Consider the following 6,000-nt stretch of genomic DNA (forward strand, 5'->3'; position numbering starts at 1 on the left):
AAGCAAACATTCTACCACTAAAGTACCCTCCTTTCCTGTCCACTATGTAAGAATAAACCACCTTATGCTTATTCATTTAATATCAAACATCTATTGCAACTATGTTGCAGAGGACCCGGGTTCGATCCCCAGAACCATCTTGCTTTCATGAATAATATTACTATGTACATTCATGTATAAGTAAATGTTGGAGGGTTGTTTTTTTTTTTAATTGTTTGGGGATACATAACTAGACTGCTATGTCACATAAGTAGCTATTTTGATTTCTTAAGGAAGCCATGAACTTTCTCCTAGCAGCTGTGCCATGTTACATTCCTACTTGAGGGCACTGATGTAGAGGTGACCTTCATTCACATTGTATTAAGGTGTGTCTCCATATATTCCATAGTTATTGCTGATGGCAGTGAGATAAATGCTTACAGATTCTGGTGTTGTAATCACTATGACCCATCACCAGCCTCCTGTTTTGTACATTCTAAAAATAAGGTCACACTGTCTTCTATCCCTAGACTGTTAAAGAGTTGTATCAGATGTATCACACTGCTGATTGGTTGTTATAAAGAGCTAACGGCCAATAGCTAGGGCTGAATGGACCTAGGGTTGAAGAGGGAAAAGGAAGTCAGGGAAGAAAAAAATAGAAGGGTCTTTTTACGAGAACACTTGGGAGGAGAGAAATGTGACTGTGAGCTGGAAGCGGATGAGCTCACTAGGCTACCCAGCTAAGGCCTAAGCTTTAAACATTAAAAGATCTCAGTGTCATTATTTTTGGTTGGGGGGTCACCAGGGTCTTACAACACACTGACCCTCTGGAAACCTAATCAATATTTCCTAATTTGTCTTAAATAGTATTTCATTGATTTTGGTTGCTACTTCCCTAATACTAATGATACATAGTATCTTTGTGTACTTGTGGGCTAGCTACCCTGGTGTTGTTCAAAAGACGATCCTTCTCTCAGTGAGCTATCCTGAACCCTCATCAAAATGAAGTAATGGCAAATGACCAAGTTTGTTTTTAAACTCTCATTTCTGCTGTTCATCTCCATGTCCTTATCCCAGGACCATATTTCCTACTGACTGAAGGATTACAGTAGTTGGAACGTTGAGGCTGGGGAGATGGCTCAGCAGCTGAGAGCACTTGCCAGGTTTTTACTTTTATTTCTAATTCATAATTTAACACCTAAATTACTTAAGTAATAGCCCATATTCATGTGAACAATTTGTGCAGGAACTAAGTACTAAAGAATAACAGTGAGGAGCCAGGTACATTGACTTATGGAATCCTAGCACTCAGGAGGCTGAGGCAGGAGGATCATGAGGCCAGTATGAAACAAACAAACAGAGCCCGAAGAGACGGCTGAGCAGGTAAGTACTTATTACCTTTCCAAAAACCCACCTGCAATTGCCAACATACACACAGAAGCTCACAACAGTCTGTTACTCCAGTCCCAAGGGATCTGATGGCCTCCACAGCACATAGTACACAGACATACATAAGGGCAAAACAGCCATACACATAGAAGTTAGTAAATAAATCAAGACAGAGATGGCTCAGTCACTAAAGTGCTTGCCTTACAAGCAGGGAGTGGGTTTCACCCCACAGGACCCCATGTTAAAAAGCAGGGAATGTTTGAATTCCCGCTGCTGGAGAAGTGCTGATAGGAAGATCCCTGAGGCTTATTGACCAATCAGTCTCTAGCATGCTCAGCCAGGCCTAGGCCAGTGCAAGACCTTGTAAAAGGCAGACAGTGTCTGAGGAATGACATCCAAGGTTGTCCTGTGGTGCACACACACACATATACACACACGTACGCACACATGCACACACACACGAATACATACAAGTGCGCGCACACACACACAATCACAGGGAAATAAGCATTCATTCATACACATACAGAAACTCATTCTTTTCAATCAATTTGACAGATTATGAATTCTCAGGGCTGAGGGAAATGGATGGGAAAAAGAAATAACTAAGACAAATTCTGCTTGAGAAGTGCCATAATGCTACCTAATTCTTTCTACGCTGCTACAAATGTGAAAAAGAAAATAATACCCTGCTAGCTGTTCACCGTAGTCCCCTCGACTCAGGTAGCTGAGAAAACAGAAAAGCTCCCTGCTATCAGAAGTTTGATAAAAATATCTCGGCCCTGAGCAAATTGCTCAGTCTTTTTGAGTGTCTGTGTCACCTTAGAAGCATGTAATCTAACCACTACCTGATAATAAAGTTACTGAGGAATGCCATCCAAGGTTGTCATAGCAGTGAAAAGGTGAGAGAAATCTGGATGTCCAATAATAAGAAAACTGCCACAATTATAATAAACATGTACGTTACTTTTTACTGGGACAATTAACAATCATATTTTAAAGTATGCTGAGGAAAATGGCTCCTGTATTTGTTCTGCACACTCACATTTCCATCCTGGCCTCTCTCCTCTTGGCTATCACAATCATCGTAAGTGAAGATAAACCAAAGTAATAAGCAAGTAGCCAGAAGCAAATTCACTTCCTATCTGCCAGTCCATCACACCGGGCTCTCCACCGGTGTCCGTAGCTCAGTGAGAGAGCACTCTCTTTCTCCTTCCCCACCTTTCTGCTTCCTTTCCAGTCTATCGAAGAAGCATGTTAGTATCATTTCCCAGTTCCCTCTCCACTCTGAACACTTCCCGTCATGCTCCCCGGGCATGTCCACTACTTGAGATATTGCAACAATCTCCTAAATGATTAACACCCAGATCCTTTCCCCTACCACCCAAGTCAATTCTTTCTGAAACAACCAGAGTAATTTCCAAACATTCTCCAATCTGATTAAACCTTGCCCCTACTTAAACCTTTTCAATGGTTTCTTTTACTGTTTATAGATAAAATACAAATCAGGAGTTCTATGTGATCAGGACTTCTCCCCTGCCTGGTAATGTGGACACCAGGTCAGGTTTAATTATTTGCCACAGCCTTCCCCACCCACCCACACCCACACTAAGCCAATATCCTTAAATGTTAGTCAAACATTTGTCTTAAAGCAGGCAGACAGAATTTTCTTTTAAAAACAGATTCATTTACCAGTTCACTTCCCGAAGGCAAAGTGGAGTCAATGTTCTAAAGGAGGCCTTTTTTTTAAGTTCTGGAGACTGACCTCTCATATGTCAGGCTAGCAGCACCCTACCCCTGAGCTACAGTCCAGTTCCTGAAATAATCTGGTAGACTTCTCACATCTCTTGTGATTTGTATTCTCTCCTCAGCAATGTAAGAAGAGGGGAGAGGAAGAAGGGTAGGGGGAGAAGCTATGAGGAGCACATTGTGGAGATTTTTATTCAAGTAACACGAAAAGCATTTGTTTGTGAAACTATTTGTGTCACGTATTATTTCCTGAAATTTGAAAACTTTCAGCCATCCAGGACTAGAATACACAGTGCATCCTAGTAGGGAAATCAGGGCAGCCACAGAGGGAGGGAGCTGGTTCCGCTGACTCTGTCATTGAGAAACAGAGAGGCACGGATAGTGTATATTGTGCTAAGCTTGCTTTCCATTGTATTCTGTCCAGGACTCCAGCCCGTGAAATACTAATGTCCCCATACAGGGTGGGTCTTCTCACCTCAATTAACGGAGTCTAGCTAATCCCTTACAGGCATGCCCAGCGATGTCTCTCCATGATGATTCTGAATCCCATCAAGGGGACAATCAAAATTAACCAATACAGCAAAATATGGACGAATAGCTATCTGATATTTATCTACCTCACCAGATTGCATGCTTTATCAGATTAAAGTCGTCTTTACTTAGGTATGTTTGAGATCAAGTCTGACTTTCTTCTTCAGACTGGCCTCCAAATTGTGGTTGCTCAGAAGATCCTTTGCCTTTGAGGCTGGAGAGATTGCTCAGAGGTTACGAGCTCTGGCTGCTCTTCTGACCCAGGTGCCATCTCTAGCGCTCATGTGCTGGCTCAGAGCCATCTCTAACTCCAGCTCCAGGAGCTCTCATGTCCTCCCTGGCTCCCTTTGGCCCCAGACAGGCACATAATGCAGAGGTGCAAAGGGAAGCAAAACAGCCACACACACAAAATAACAATACATCTTATTTAAAAGCTCCTCTACTTTAAACCTCCAGAGTATTGAGGACCATAGAACCTAGCATGGTGGCACACAACTGTAATCTCAGATTTCCAAGGCAGAGACAGGAAGACTGATGCCAGTTCGAGGTCTGCTGTACTTTGGAGTGAGTTCCAGGCCTGTTACGGCTGCAGAATGAGAGCCTGTCTCAAAAACAACAAACAAAACAAAAGGAACATAGTTGTTGGGACTATTTGTTGAATCACTATTTATGAAATACCTAGCCTGGCAAATGCTCATTCATAAATGACTTTAAGCAACTTGTTTAAACAATCTAGCACTACCATAGATGGAGACACAAACAATGAATGCAAACAGCAAGCCTCAGATGAGCAGAGAGCAAGCATTCTTTAAAAGTGTGTGTATGATTTACTTACATGTATGTCTGTACACCACATGTATGCAGTGACTGAGGGGGCCGAAAGAAGATGTCAGATCTCCTGAAACTGGAAGTATAGACCGTTGTTAGGTATCTTATGAGCTCCGAGAATGGAACTTGGGTCCTCTGGAAGAGTAGTCAGTGTTCTTAACCACTGAATCATCTCTCTAGACCTAAAGATGTCTGTTGCTGTTGTTTTTCAAGACAAAGTTTCTCTGTGTAACCCTGGCTATCATGGAACTCACTCTGTAGATCAGGTTGGCCTGGAATTCAGAGATCTGCTTGCCTCTGCCTCCTGAATGCTGGTATTAACGGTGTGTCCCACCATCACCTGGCTCTCTAAAAATTTTTTTAATTATATTTCTTTTAAAATTCTGCTTTGTTGTTTGAACCACTAAGAATGTGTGGCTTGAGCCATGTGTGGTGGTGCACGTCTTTAATCCCAGCACTCAGGAGGCAGAGGTAGGTGGTTCTCTGTGAGTGCAAGGCCAACCTGTTCTACAGAGTGAGTTTTAGGACAGCAGAGCTGTTTAACAGAGGAACTTGTCTCAAAAAGAAAAAAAATATATTTATTGCATGTGGTGAGAGACGCAGAGTGCTTGTCTAGTGTGCACAGAGCCACGATTTTGATCGCTAGTACCACATAAATTGGAGATACAAGCCAGTAATCCAGTAGGAAGATCAGAAATTCAAGGTCTTCCTGTATGGGCAACATAGTGCCTTATGTCTTGGACTGGAGAGATAGCTCGGGACTTGCGGCTCTTCCACAGGAGCAGAGTTCAGTTTCCAACACCCACAAAGATAGTTAAAAAAACGCTTGAAGCTCTAGCCGTAGGGGATTCGTTGTCCTCATCTAGCATCCAAGAGCACCTACACACAGGTGGCAGACACACATACACAAGTAAAAATAATAAATCTTTGATATCTTATTTCTTAAGTAAATAGCCCAATAGGGGCGTGGTGAGGGACCTGTAATCCCAAACACTCAGGAGGCAGGAGCTGCCCCACATAGCAATATGGTTTCAAACACACAGAAATTCAGAAAAACAAACAAAAAATAAAAAACCTTGGTAAATTCAGAGGGCCCTGGGTACTGCCAAGAAATGGATCTGGATGGAATGTGTTTGTTTCTAGATGGGAAAGAGCTGAACAGAGTACATTTCTGAGTGAAGTGAGAAAGCACCATCAGCTTAGAAACACGAGCAGTGGATGCGACAAAGAGGCGCCCGGCCTCAAGACCCCCACATTTTAAGCAGCGAGAGGCGACGCTGCACCTGCCCGTCGGAACAGTTTCCGAAGTACGAGGCCAACTGGACAAGAGTGAGATTGTTGAGCTCGCCCGACTGCTGAGAAAGAGAGGGGAGTTGGGGAGAATAGACAGCGGGACTTGATTTCCGGCACACTACCGGAATACACAGCCAATGACAGCCGTCGCCGAGAGCCCCACCCCAAGGCGGGGCTGAGCCGGAAGAGAAACAGTCCGCCGGAAAGGGAGGGGCCACGCTCTGGAAAATC

The sequence above is a fragment of the Grammomys surdaster genome, unplaced genomic scaffold (assembly GCF_004785775.1).
Source record: "Grammomys surdaster isolate TR1022 unplaced genomic scaffold, NIH_TR_1.0 133, whole genome shotgun sequence".
NCBI lineage: Eukaryota > Metazoa > Chordata > Mammalia > Rodentia > Muridae > Grammomys > Grammomys surdaster.